Raw genomic sequence first — 13,810 nt, 5'->3', positions numbered from 1 at the left:
TGGAAGATTTGTTTTGAAAAAATCTAAATTTCCAGCTTCCATGGTGAAGTCCTAACGAGAATTTAAACATCTTACCGAAAAATAAAAATAATAATAATATTTAGCAAAACCCACGAGAACTTCTACAGCCACTACCGCACGAACCTAGCACCATGGGAAAATGTGTGCCAGTGGACCATAAACGAATGTTGAACATCGTGTTTTACTGTCAAATAAACCATAAACTTATGCTCAACAGTCATAAAAGCTCCGAAGGTGGTAGTGCATTCTGTAGCTCCATGTCAAATTAGAATACACCACATAACAGCCACTGTAGGTTAACACTTACATAAAAACTACATGTATCAGTCTAGACATCCATTCTAGGAAGTTGCCGCCGTTCGTCATGACGAAGCCCTTAAAATAGTAGGGTAGGTGTACCAGTTACGGATACAATATGTTAACATTATCGGGACCTTCCTTATCCGAGTGGTTAGAGTCCTCGGCTACAAAGCAAAGTCATACTGAAGGTATATGGCTCGATTCCCGGTCGGTCCAAGATCTTTTCGTAAAGGAAATTTCATTGCACACGATATACGAATGCGAAAATGGCAAGTTTGGCAAAGAAAGCTCTCAGTTAATAACTTGTGGAAGTGCTCATTGAACACTTAGCTGAGAAGCATGCTCTGCCCCAGTGAGGATGTTATGCAAAAAAGAAGCATGTGGTTTGTATTTAAAAAGCACGGATGTTCAACAAATTGATTTATCAATCCTGTGAAAATTAACCATTGTACTCAAGTGGAACAATAACATAAATCTCTTTATGTTCCCCCTATTGCCATAAATGGTACTATATGTAGCTATAATTGGCACACCTAGTCTAATCCATGCTCGACGAAAAAAAGGAACAACCCGAAAACGAAAGCGAAAGTTGAACTTGGTCAGTGGGTTGTGGCTCCACATGAGTAGAACATCGTCAGAACCAGTTCGGAATTCAGTTTTCATGACTGGCATGTTAGCGCCATCATTCAAACATGGTGAGAACTTTTTCTCGATCGCCCTTCTCTAAACCTACAGCCTCCCCGGAAGGTCAAGGTTGTAACGTTTAGTCTCCAGTGCAAGATGTTGGTACTGCTTGATTGAGCGCAATTTAAATAGCACTCAAGGCATCAATTAACTCTCTGGCAGTTATACACGCCCATGATCTGGGGCGTCTACGGTGCACAGTGGCCGCACTTCATACAAAATTTGACCAAAAATATAAATGTTTCAAAATTTTAAATGAACTAGATTTTAGATTGGTCTCTACAATTCACATGATGCAAAAAAGCGTATATAATATTCACCAATCAATCTTAAACATTGGTAATTTACTATTCAATACCTGAAAACGCAAAGAAAGCTGTCAATGAAAAGATTTGCAAACTTCATTTCTGGGACATTTGTCAGCTTTGGACCACTGTGCGATCGGCAAGACATCTGGATCCCATAGCGCCCACACACCTGTTCGCGGTTGATCTTGTGGTGGATTCGTGGGTTTTCCAACACACGTTTTACGGCAATTCCGTATGATACACATTCGCTTCCCGAGACGCCGTCGGTCGCCGTTAGCTTTGAATTTCGTGCGCCTGTAGCTTTGCATTCACCAGTTCTTCAGTTTGCCGCCTTTCGGAAAAGGGTAACAAAAAACATACTATTAGAGCAATTTTTCTCAGCTCCAGGTCTGTTATTAGCCGCATTAGCCGATAGACACACATCGAGAAGGGAGTATTAACGATGTGTACCCGTAGAGAAAGATGTTGAATGATTTGATTGCTTTGCATTGCCCACACAGTTTGAAATTTGAATACAGCCGAATTGTTTGTTCGAATAATGATGTAAGTCCGGTTCTGGAGGTAGATACAGTATATTTATACTTTTCGGGTCATTCTTTGACGGTAAAAATTGGTAAGAAAATCACAAATGTTGTCAGGAAGGATTCGATTTTAAAACTTCGTATTTCATAACGCTCTAAAAATACACTAAGGTAATAGCTTATGTTTCGAGTGTTCTCAAATTATTTCACTCTTAAAGTGAATCTGGTGTACTTTTGTGAGCACAAAAACGTTTGTGCTCTTTTGAAATCAAAGGGAAAGCTCAATATTTGAATGAATAGCTTAGCTTTAGCTAAGCTTAGACTGACTACACATATCAATGGTTGCTATTCCGTGATTGACCGAAGTCAGTGAATATGCACAAAGAATCAACTAGAAGTTCGGCTGGGATTGGCCATAATCTTCTTCAGTGTGCATAATTCAGTGCCTCTATTTTTACATGGTCAATAATGGCGCCGGCCACGTTGCAGTCAGGTGGGATTGAGGGGAGGAATGTTACACTTTTTATAATTTTTATATAAAAAATATAAAACAAAAAGTTATGAATAAGAGTTTATGCCGACACTTACAATGACGAACCATTCATAGTTTGTTGAAAAATTATATTTATGTAACGATTAAATGTGCGGTCATATATATTTTACATATTTGAAAAAAAAGCATGAAACGAGCTCACCAATTGATCCTTCATCCTTGATTGAGCAGCCACAATCCACTTTCAGCTTCACTCCTTTGCACGGCTATATAAAAGTACTCAGAAAAAAAGGGCGCGCGACTTCTCGGGCGTTCTCGATGCACTGCTCGGACTTTCTCAAAGCACCGAATGCTCAATATTTGAAATAAACAAAAACCCGAATTAAGTTCTATACCATTCAATTCCACAAAAGTTTGTATCCTTTGACAGATAAGAGTGTTTTGACCTCAACTTAAGTTTCGTGTACTAGACTCAACTTTACGTGTCGAGTACACGACACTGAACATGGTCTTTCAGTTGAGGTATACAGTCGACCCTCCACATCTCGATGTTCTACATCTCGATATCTCTCCCCATGTCGATGATGTTTTCGGTCCCTTCATTCTGCATACATTTTCACTTTCCATATTTCGATATCTCCCTATCTCATTGTGATTTTTCCCGTCGATATTTATGCCCATTATTAAAGGTTACTAGACTAGATTTTAGAGATTCAAAACAATTTTCAACGACAAAATGGCGTCTGTTTGTTTTTGTTTTTCTTGGTAACGGAGTGATTTTCTCTGTAGTATTTTTTTTTTTAAATATGTTCTATGTCTCTATCTCTCCCTATCTCGATGGTCCCTTCGATATTGAGATGTGCAGAGTCGACTGTAGTACTAAATTCGGGTTTTCATTTATTTATAGGTACCGTAAAACGGGGTAAGTTTGATTTTTTTTTTCGAAGAAAACTTGAATATCTAGGCATGCTTTTTCAAAGAATTATAATTTATATTTTTAAAACAAGTACTGGTATCCTAGCTATCTATCGTTTTACGGTACCTATAAATAAATGAAAACTCGAATTTAGTACTACAGTCGACTCTGCACATTTCGATATCGAAGGGACCATCGAGATAGAGAGAGATAAAGATATAGAACATATTTTTCTAGCGAATCAGGGATCCCTTTAGAGGAAATCAATTCCACTGGGTATCCCTAGTTAAGTTATTATTAAAGTATAATTATTCCCTTACACACACCGATAAGCTTCTTTTTTTTTGTTTTCTTGTTAGTTTTTTAGAATTTAAGTGTAGATGAGTCCACTACCAGGGGGCTCATTAACAGAGCTTTTTGGTGTGGGGGTAAGCGGCGGGTAAAAAAAAAGTTACTCCCGTTTTACGGTATTCCACTAAAAAGCTCGAAGATTTATTGTCAAAGTTTAAACCAAAAATATTACTATTTAGGGTCAGTGTTCCCTTAGTGGACAGTCCCCTATAGTCGCACTAGTGGCTTTTTACGGCCGTTTTGCTATGAATCTTTTCAAAATATTTTTTGACATGAAGGTCAGGAGCTATTTATCTAAGTACAATTGATACACAGCTTGATTTTGTTCAAAAAATGATCGAAATAATTTGTTTTGCTTAAAATTTGAGCTCCCTTGCGCCTATAGTTAACCTATTGTTCCTATAGTAGCACTACTGAGAGAAACTATTTTTTATTATACGAAATAATTAATGAATTAAGTACTTTTTTTACATCAAACGAAACTTTTGATCCACACTTTCAACGAAAAATATAAAAGCTTTGTAAAAATACGGTTTTGATTAGTATTTTGCCAACGCCGTGATGCTAGTGCTACTATAGGAACAGAAATAAGAAATAGTGCTACTAAAGGCACATGTATTCTTATAGTGGCACAAGCGATAATAAATGCAAACATATGAGTTTTCGCAGCTTTCATATTTTTCCCACAAAACCAAGATAAAAAGCTTTTAGATGATGTAAAAATAATGACGCTAGCGTTATTTTTCGATTTTATACGAATATTTGTTCTTAGCTATGCGGCTATTGGTACATCGACCCTAAAGGTTGCCTGAAAAGTTCAAAAGTTTGTGGAATAATTAACACTTCCTAGAAAACTTTAATAGTTGAAACTAAATAAATACAATAAAGTTGAAGTTTAATCGAAAATTTTGCTGAACAAAGAGATTAAAATATTTAAACTTTTAAGTTATGACTGTTTTAAAATTGATAGTCCAAAACGGACTTTTATCCTATTAGTGGGACAAAAGTTCGAAACTACTTTGGGGCAAAGGTTTGCTAACTAAAACATGATTTTTGTTGTTGTGAGAGGAATACTTCATATCAGCCATGAAGTTATATTTACATGAAAATACACACTTTATTTTGATCTGGAATGTACCCAAAATAGATTGATTGTTATACATCCAAAAATGGAAATATGTCACAAAACTATGGTAAAACTTCACATTTTGGTGATTTTTTTTCCATTTCAATGATATTTCAGTAAACTAAGTATAACGTGAATATTTTAGGTTATTTTAAACTTTTCCTATGGGATAATAAACGGCTCAAACTTTTGCCCCACTAAGTGCCAAGAACATTTCCCATACGCCCTCACATGAAATATCGAACAGAGCTTCATTATTATTTCATGTAATACATCAGGCAGCCATAACTTTTCCGAAAACTTACGTCCAAAAAAAAAAACAAACATCCAAAATCTTTCCGAATCTCAATTGATTCTTAGAATTTTTAAAGTGAAAGTCTCTTAATTGAATAACCTTTTGAACTGAGTTAGAAATAAATCCGTATCCGACCGGGTTACTTTTTTTTTCAAATTGATATTGTGAACGTTAATTTCAACTGATTTAGATTTTCACTAAATGCGATCCAAAGGTTTCTAGGTTTTTTCATATGGCCGGAGTTATTCCGGTGTCCTCCTGGGTCAGGTCGGGTAAAAAATCGATCAACTTCAAGCAAGACCAAGCTGAGGGTCGTGGGTTCGAATTCCAACCCGAGGATCTTTTCGGGTAGGAAATTTTGTCGACTTCCCAGGGCATAAGAGTATCTTCCTACCTGCCACACGATATACACATGCAAAAATGGTCATTGGCATAGTAAGCTCTCAGTTAATAACTGTGGAAGTGCTCATTAGAACACTAAGCTGAGAAGCATGCTCTGTCCCAGTGGGGACGTAACGCCAAAAGAAGAAGAATGCCGTTTGGCCAAAAGGGTCATTTGGTCGAAAGGGTCATTTGGCCGAATGCCATTTGGCCAAATGTCATTTGGCCGAATGCCGTTTGGCTGAAAAATTACAATAATAAAAAATTATGGATACCATGTAAAACACAAGATGTGCACAGTGCAACTGTGATGTGTGCTGAGTGCAACTGTGAGTTGCAAAGTTGATAACCCAAAATAGAATCAGTCATCAGCTAAGATTCTCGACGTAGATTTTTTCTCAAACTAACAAATCGGTTTAATCTTTATTTTGAAGCTCTATACAGTGACAAACATGACGTCCGTTACCATCATAAAAACTACAAGCTTAAAAGCTGATGAGTTGTTGTTGTTTGTGAGGGACTTTAACCCGAATAAAGCTGATGAGTCATTGAGCCTATAAATTCTAGGCATCTACAGTATACTATCGTTGCCTCGGTATTATCTCGAATGGCCATTTCTTGGTTCTCCGTAAGATCCGAAACATCCGTAAAAGTGGACATATACTGAAAGTTGACTAAGGATCAGGTATACTATTGTTGTCTCGGCATTATCTCGGAAGGTCATTTTTCGGTCCTCCGGAAGATCTGGAACATCCGAAAAAGTGGACATTTCTTGAAAATAGACTATTTCCGTCAGATCTAACACCCGTTTTTTATATTTTTCTTCGAAAGATAATTATTTTTCACTAACACTCCCGTTGGAATTTTTCTTTTTATACCATTCTTGAATTTTTGACAAAATTTCAAAAATTTGAAATCTTTCAATATTTTGAGACATGCGGAACGAAAATAGTAACCCTAGAAGTGAGGATGTAAAACCGGTTAACTGATAACCCTATCATCAGCTGTTGTTTACTTTTTGAAATGTCAATCGTTTCATCGTGTTTTCAATCGCGGTAGAAATCACATCGTGTGAGTATTTGCATTTTTTTTAATTAATAACTTATTCGACATGTTCTGAGGAAATATTCTGTAATAAACTATTACGATGCGTATTCATTACGAGCTGAGGCCTTTGTTTTGTAACCTAATCACCCCACCTGCTGTCTTCCAGATGAGGTAAGTTTGATGAAATTACTTAATAAAATTGTGACTATGAAATCTATCGCTATTATTTTCAGATTTAGGTGCACTCCGGAAGCAGTTAAACAATAATGTACTCTATGATTAATATACTACTACACCACGCAATCTTGGAGTTATCATATGATCAGTTCAAGAATTTATCAACTCCGGCGGCGAAAAGAAGTGCATGCATGCTCGCATTCTCCGTTCGCTCCTGACGGGTGGCTCAGCAGTTAACAATCTGAACGGTATGAAGAATATCCTGACGAACGGCGGGACCAGTATGCTTCGGGAAAACTTCATCAACGGTATGGATGACTATCATCTGGGTGTTTTCAGTAGACGCAAGAAGGATGAACAACTCGAGTAACAAATCCCAATCCTCTAAATTGAATAATAATCGAACACCTTCATTCAAGTTGGTATTTCTAATAGATTCTTGGAAGAAGTACATGTACATATTCATTAAATAATAAATAATGTTGATTATTCAATTTTAAAGTAAAGCCTTTGGAAGCGATTTATGCTGAATTAATAGGACTAGGGGCCTTTTCCAATTCTTTGTGGTATCTGGAGCCGTATCTAGATCTGGATCTGGTATCTGGAGAGTATCTGGACTTCCCATAAATGCCTAACCACACATTATACTTCCATGCTGTTGACTTTTAAGGTTTGGGGTAGTTACCGCACAACAGAGACCCCAAAATATACACCACTCCATGTCCCACAAGTGCAGAAAGCCTAGTTCGGTTCGCCTAGTGTACCTCCAATTGAACAATTTTCTTTTTTCTGGCCTGACATCATTCGGCATTCGGCCGTTTACTCCTGATGCCTAAACACGGAAGCCTAGACAGAATTCCATACATTTGAGACAATATATTTCGATCCCATCAAACATAAAGGTCCAAACTAATGACAGCGGAACGGCAACGGTAACTGGTTCGTTAGCATGAGCTATAACGTGGTCGTCGACTTGGTGTTGGTTCACTTCCATTCGTTGACAGCTCAGTCGAGATGGTGTGATCCATTCTGGCCAAACTGGTTTCGCCTCCATTGTCGTTCCGCTATAGCATTGCGTTTAGGCCTTTATGGTCCGGGGATCAACGGCTATACTTTCCTTCTGAAGACAGGCGTACAAATGCCTGGACTGGAAATCCGGAACATTATAGATTTAAGGGCAGCAAATCTTTGAGATTCTGGATAACCAAATCTCTCGATTTTGATATTTTCAGCACTTTTAAATTTATTAGAATTATATTTTGAGCTTTAACTAGAAAAATCTTCGACAGCTTTCCAACGGCCTTGAGACCGGAAGAGGAAGAAGCACTTGATCTACGACTATCTCAACCCACAGTACCTAGTTTGAAAGGAATGACTATTAATTTGAATGCGGCTGGAACAAGTACCCAATGCTGGGTGGTAAAAATATGGGAAGTGATATGCTGCAAGAAAAAAAACAGATCGCACTATGACGATGGCAATCGTTCGACCCTCCAAACAATACCATCAATCAACTACGGTTCTGATTGTGGAACTGGTAGATGTTGTAATCCGTCGAAGTGGAGGTTATTTCCATGATAGCCGCGGACGTTTCGGTGACCTTAGCAGAATACGAGGATGTGGCCTGTGGATCCAGAAGTAGAAGCTTTCGCAGAATGAAAGAGCGCAGCTGCATCCATTTATGAATAATGATAAATAATAACATAAACAAAATACAACTGTCATGTTTGGCAGTCAGCTGATCAGAAATTCATCATCACCGCGGTGGTGATAAATTGTAGGGGAAATAGGGGTATGAGAAAAATCGGAGTGAAATAATTCATAGGACACTGTGGGGTAAAACGTTGTGCCGCCAGTTTTTCGTTATTTTTCAATAGTTAGAGGCTTCAAAACTTATAAGCATATTAATAAAGTTTGTTCAGTAAATTATAAGGAAGCTTATGAGCCAATAAAATTTTTTGACGGAAATGGTCTATTTAGTAAGAGAGCTGGGATTTTTTTCAAAAGCCTTGCAATGATGAGTTTCAAGTTAGTATACCATGTTCCGGATCTTCTGGCTGTCCAAAAAATAGCCATTCGAGATCATACAGAGACAACGATAGTATACTAATTGTCGTTTGAAACTCCCCTAGTTCTCTAGGTCAATTTTCAGTATATGTTCACTTTTACGCATATGCCGGATCTTCCAGAGGACCAAAAAATGGCCATAGTATAAGACCCAATATCTCTTTCGTGTGTTTGATTGGCGCTCTTTCTAGTTCACTGCCCTGTCACTGAAGAATACCATTTTGTCTTTTTTGGCAGCATCACTTTTCGAAGATATGTGTCATTCAGAGAACTGATGTACGGGGAATTCGGAGAAAAGTAAGTAGTAAGTAGTAAGCAGAAAGTAGCACAATCGTATGGAGTATACCTCTAATGTTTGGAGCCCAAAGAATGGAGCTAAGCGAGTCGAATCTGTCAAATGTTAGCTCCTTAAATATACTTTGCGCAGTCTACATCCTAGTTGTAGATATCCCGCAGTACCGAGTTGTCTACAGCGTCATCATTGAGCACGGCAATAGCAATGTGTAGCCATAGGCACTGAGGAACAATGTTACACTGAGTTGGTTCTATTTTTTATTGACTATTGAGGCTTGATTGGTCTATTGATTTGACATAAATAAGGTAATTATCTAAATGATTTAAAATCATTTTCTTTGTTCGTTATTTTTTGCCAACCTACATCAACCTATCACAAAATGTTATTTATAAATGTTTTTGTCTTTTTCAATTCAGTCGTTATTTTAAAAGACAAAAAAAATAACAAGAAGACTTGAGATTGACGTGTTTCCAGATATTTTTTTTTATTTTAAAATAGATATCTTATCCTTTTCCTTAATAATTTAGTTATATATTAAAATCATTAGATACTTTTTTCAAGACATAAACACATATTTGGCAACAGTGCACAATGTTAAAACAAAACGCACATTGAAAATGCAATAGGGTCCTTAATTTTGTGAGACAATCTTTGTTATATTTAAAAACATAATAGAGCGTGTCCTTTCCACTGAAATAAGAGCTAATTCGTGATTAAAAAATGCGTTGGAATGTCACATTTCGGAGGGTATACGGAAAAAATAATTTACCCAAAATCTCATATAAAATTTAGGAAGGTGGCAATAAATAAAAAAAAGTTGTTCTGCTCAAGCGATTGGTTCATAATTTTAGATGGAGCTCAAGAGCCCTATTGCTTTAAATTCATGTTAATGTTTTCTTAAATTGATATATTATAATTAATTGAACTGAAAAAAGGTTGTCTGGAAACGCTGTTCAAATTTTCAACTCTGTTGATTATCTAAATCCAACGCAGCTCTGAAAATCTTAAATCTAATTGAGTCATTATTTAGTCAACCTAATTCAAAATTGCATGTGATTCATGTGGTAAATTTGGAAGTCTTATGAAAATGTTTCATGAGCCGAACACTACTCACTGGTGTATTAGAGATAGTTCCGAAATCAGGATTAATTCTAAATGGTGTATGCAGAAAGTTGCAAACAATAACTATATCGTTCTTCTATATTTAGGAAGATGATAACAAATCTTCGAGCTGAATTTCACTAGAGCTGGAATTATATAGCATAGTACTAAATTCGGTTTTCATTTACTCACTTAGAAAGATGATTCACAGTAGACGGGGTTGGTGGTCTGATGGCTACCGCTTCTGCTTCATATGCATAAGGTCATGGGTTCAATCCCAGGCCCGTCCCTTTCCTCGTACTTTGTAGTTGTATATCTCTCACTTGCTTCTATCTTCCATTCTAAATATATCACACTCAAACTATTCGTTCATAGCAAACGCTAGAACCAGAGACGGACAAGAAACCGTTTCCCTAACCTTCCTACTTCCACGCGCACGCCTTTCTTACGCCTGATATATAGGCAGTCTGCTAACCACAAAAGCAAACCTCTCTGCCATGCCTTTCCCCCAATCCATACACTCCCGCATGAACTGACGTGGATGCAGTGGAATATACGGACTACGTGGGAGTCAGTTCAATGCATAATCAATTCCTCCCCCTTCCCCTCATTGGTCTGCATTCTGACGTGGCAGGTGCCATTGTTGCCTAAAAATAGAAGATCACCAGCACTTATACACTGAGGATGCCTGTTAGTCCCAAGCAGTCATTTGGTTGGTTCCTTGTGTAAGTGCAGCTGATCTGGCGATACTGGAGTGCATCCACGGGCGGCCAATCAAGCTCAAGCTCAAGCTCACTTAGAAAGATGATTCACAGTATCAGACACATGCGACGATTAAGTCCCAGCATGGTTGCAATGTCCTCATTCACGATGCATCCCAAATAGCACAATTGCTACCCTGCAGTCCACTTGTTAACCCACAAACCACTGGCCCCACAAAACGCAATGACACAGTGAACCACAATATGTGGCGCCCAAAGGCATGTCTTCTGGAACCGATAGTACCTCGGGCCAAATAAGCGTGTGGTTCATCCCAACCTCGAAATTCCACGGAAGAAGCGATAATTTACCCCCATGGCTGGAAGGAAAAGTAGTCACTGTCCCTCCATTCCCCGGCGTGGAAATTGAGAACCGCTAAGAAATTACGTGATTGCTTCTGCTTTAGTTACGTTGCATTAACAACTTAGGCAATCGCATCATCCACGCTCACGATGAGGCAACCCATCGATTGATTGTTGAAGCGGCGAGAGGTGCAAGCAGAAATTAGTTCCTTTTGCCATCAGCGTCCACTACCAGTCAAGGAGACGCTTAATAGTTGGATGGCTTTCAATACTGATAGACTTTTTTGTGTGAGAATTTCGGTGATGGTGACGACGAAGTGCTGTTGGTCATAATTTTCAATTTTGAACGCTTTTTCCACCGAACTAGAGAGAAAATATTTTGTTAATCGGTCTGTAATTTTCACCGTTACTGTTGTTTTTTGATTAAAACAAAACATAATCGATGAAACTGTCAAACTTTGGTAAGACCGGCGAAGATAGGCAGGGATAGGCATGATACGAGTTTATTAGGGTGTGAATATTTGTAGAACGTTCTCAGGACTAAAAAATTGTGTGCTCTTTTACATTAAAATCACATAGAAAGACAAACCTAAAAGTTTGAGTCAAAAATATTAATATCTAGAGGTCGTATAAGTGAAATAAAATTTGTATTACTAATCAATAGCAACTCTCTAACAAATTTGATCTATGGAGAGTTTATCAAATAGAAAATTGGCTCTAAATTATGCAAGCATTAATTAAAAGCAGTTTTACTCATTTCTCCCTAATTTTCGAAACAATTCAATTTTGGCTGGTTATAACTTATGAATACTTAATCAATTTCAAATATGTTAACATGCCCTGGAAGCTGTTTAGGTTATTTTTAAACAGTTCGAATAAAACAGTAAAAACTTGTTTTGGTTTAGTTATATACCAGAACTACACTCAATCGTCCTCACTTAGGAACAGTATGACAACTTTAGGCAGCAGATTTCGCTGAAGCCTTTCGTCGTCCGGAAAATGAAACCCACAGCAGTATAAGCTTTACTTCCAACATTTGAAATATCAAACTTATATGACAAATTACAGTTCAAAATGACTACCAGATCCGCCTCTAATATTGTTTGATGTAGTGCATAAAGAGCAGAAGTTATAACTGCATACTTTTGTGAACCACCCATCATACGATTTATACCGCACCAGTTTGAATAGGCAAGCTTTTATTGCAAGGTATTAAAATCACAGGTATACTGTATTCGGTATGACTATCTCAAGGTCGTCAGCATATGAGAGCCGGAAACCCAAGAGTACTCCAGGTTTTCAGCATCAATAAAACACAACAGGAATATCAGAGGCAACGAATGACTTCCTTGAGTTGTCCCTGCAACAGCAGATTGGATATATTCCTTTGTAGTGCTGTCAGGATCCTCATGGCCAAGATTGAAGGATGATTCGAGACATAATGCGGTAATGGCTTTTATATTTGCGCTGAATATCAATTGTCAATACCAATATTTGATTATGTATGGAAAAAATTATTCGTGAAAAAGTAATTTGTCGTCCTTAGTGTTGTTTTCGACAAATATGCTGACAAACTTATTGGAAAGTACATGTCAGATCTTCTGAGAAGTTGATACTAATTGATCATGCAGCATAACTGAGAAAGGTATACCGCGAAGAACGATGTTGTAAATGATACTGTGGAAATTCAAAGTTAACTTTGATCGTAGGTTACGTGGACGAAAGTATGTCAGAAGTGATGTCATCAATAACTTCTTTTATTTGTTCATATTGAATATTGAGACATTTTTTAACACAATTATTAGCACATCTGGGATTTATTTTTGAGATTCTGTTGCTTCGTATGTCTGAAACATTTATTTATCGTTTACTACTGAATAAACTTTAAGGGGTTTCGATAAATTTAAAAAAAAATCGAGCTATGAATATTCAAACTCAATTAACTTTGTTAGAATAGTGGACAGTAAGTGACAAAATATTATGATGATTATATTTGCCCAACCACAAATCTACAATGAAGTGCAATGTAGTTATTTTTTTAAACCACTCATGCTCAGCAATTCATTCAATGCTTTAATTTCATGGTAATGAAATAAATTTTTGAAATCACCAAAGAGATAACTAGGCATAATAACTAAATGTGCCCACAGGTGTTCGAAAAGCTGTATAACAGGTGTTCAATAAGAATGAGAAAGAATACGACACCTTTCTGAAATAGGGGGAGATCCCCCAGTGCCGGTCAGCACCCAATACCGGACAAAGTCGGAGCATTGTGAAATCATGGTCCAATCAAGATGGTGTATTAGTAGAAAAGAAAGCTATAATGTAGACTAATGTTTGTGTAGAATAACACATCCTTGAAATATGCATGCCTTTTTAAAAAAGTAAAAAAGTTTGAAAATCTTTAAAAAATTGACGTATCCACTTAATTTTAAGCATATTTAGTAAATATATTGAACATGGAAAAATACTTTGGATCCCGCAAGCATGATCGAACATAATCCAAATTTGATAGGAGAATGTATTTTGTACCATAATTGAACTAAATATGGACAAATTACAATTTTAGTTAAACACCTTCTGTCCCTCAGTTTTGGACAGCTTGATTTGTTATATGATATTTTTGTAATTATTGCATCAGTGTCTCAAAATACTTTCATTTTTCA

At 37.1% G+C, this 13,810-nt stretch overlaps 1 protein-coding gene and 1 long non-coding RNA gene across 3 annotated transcripts in view; one reads left to right on the top strand and one right to left on the bottom strand.

Moving 5' to 3' along the window:
- LOC5567150 (serine proteinase stubble) overlaps positions 1 to 13,810 on the bottom strand; it is a 544,997-nt gene that overhangs the window by 230,575 nt on the left and 300,612 nt on the right. The gene's annotated exons all lie outside the window — the stretch shown is intronic.
- On the top strand, positions 6,191 to 7,126 carry LOC110679119. The gene is made up of 2 exons (XR_002502221.1): positions 6,191 to 6,614; positions 6,677 to 7,126. It is a non-coding gene; the product is annotated as an uncharacterized LOC110679119 (long non-coding RNA).

The sequence above is a fragment of the Aedes aegypti genome, chromosome 3 (assembly GCF_002204515.2).
Source record: "Aedes aegypti strain LVP_AGWG chromosome 3, AaegL5.0 Primary Assembly, whole genome shotgun sequence".
Taxonomy (NCBI): domain Eukaryota; kingdom Metazoa; phylum Arthropoda; class Insecta; order Diptera; family Culicidae; genus Aedes; species Aedes aegypti.
This window is presented reverse-complemented; position numbering and strand designations above follow the sequence as displayed.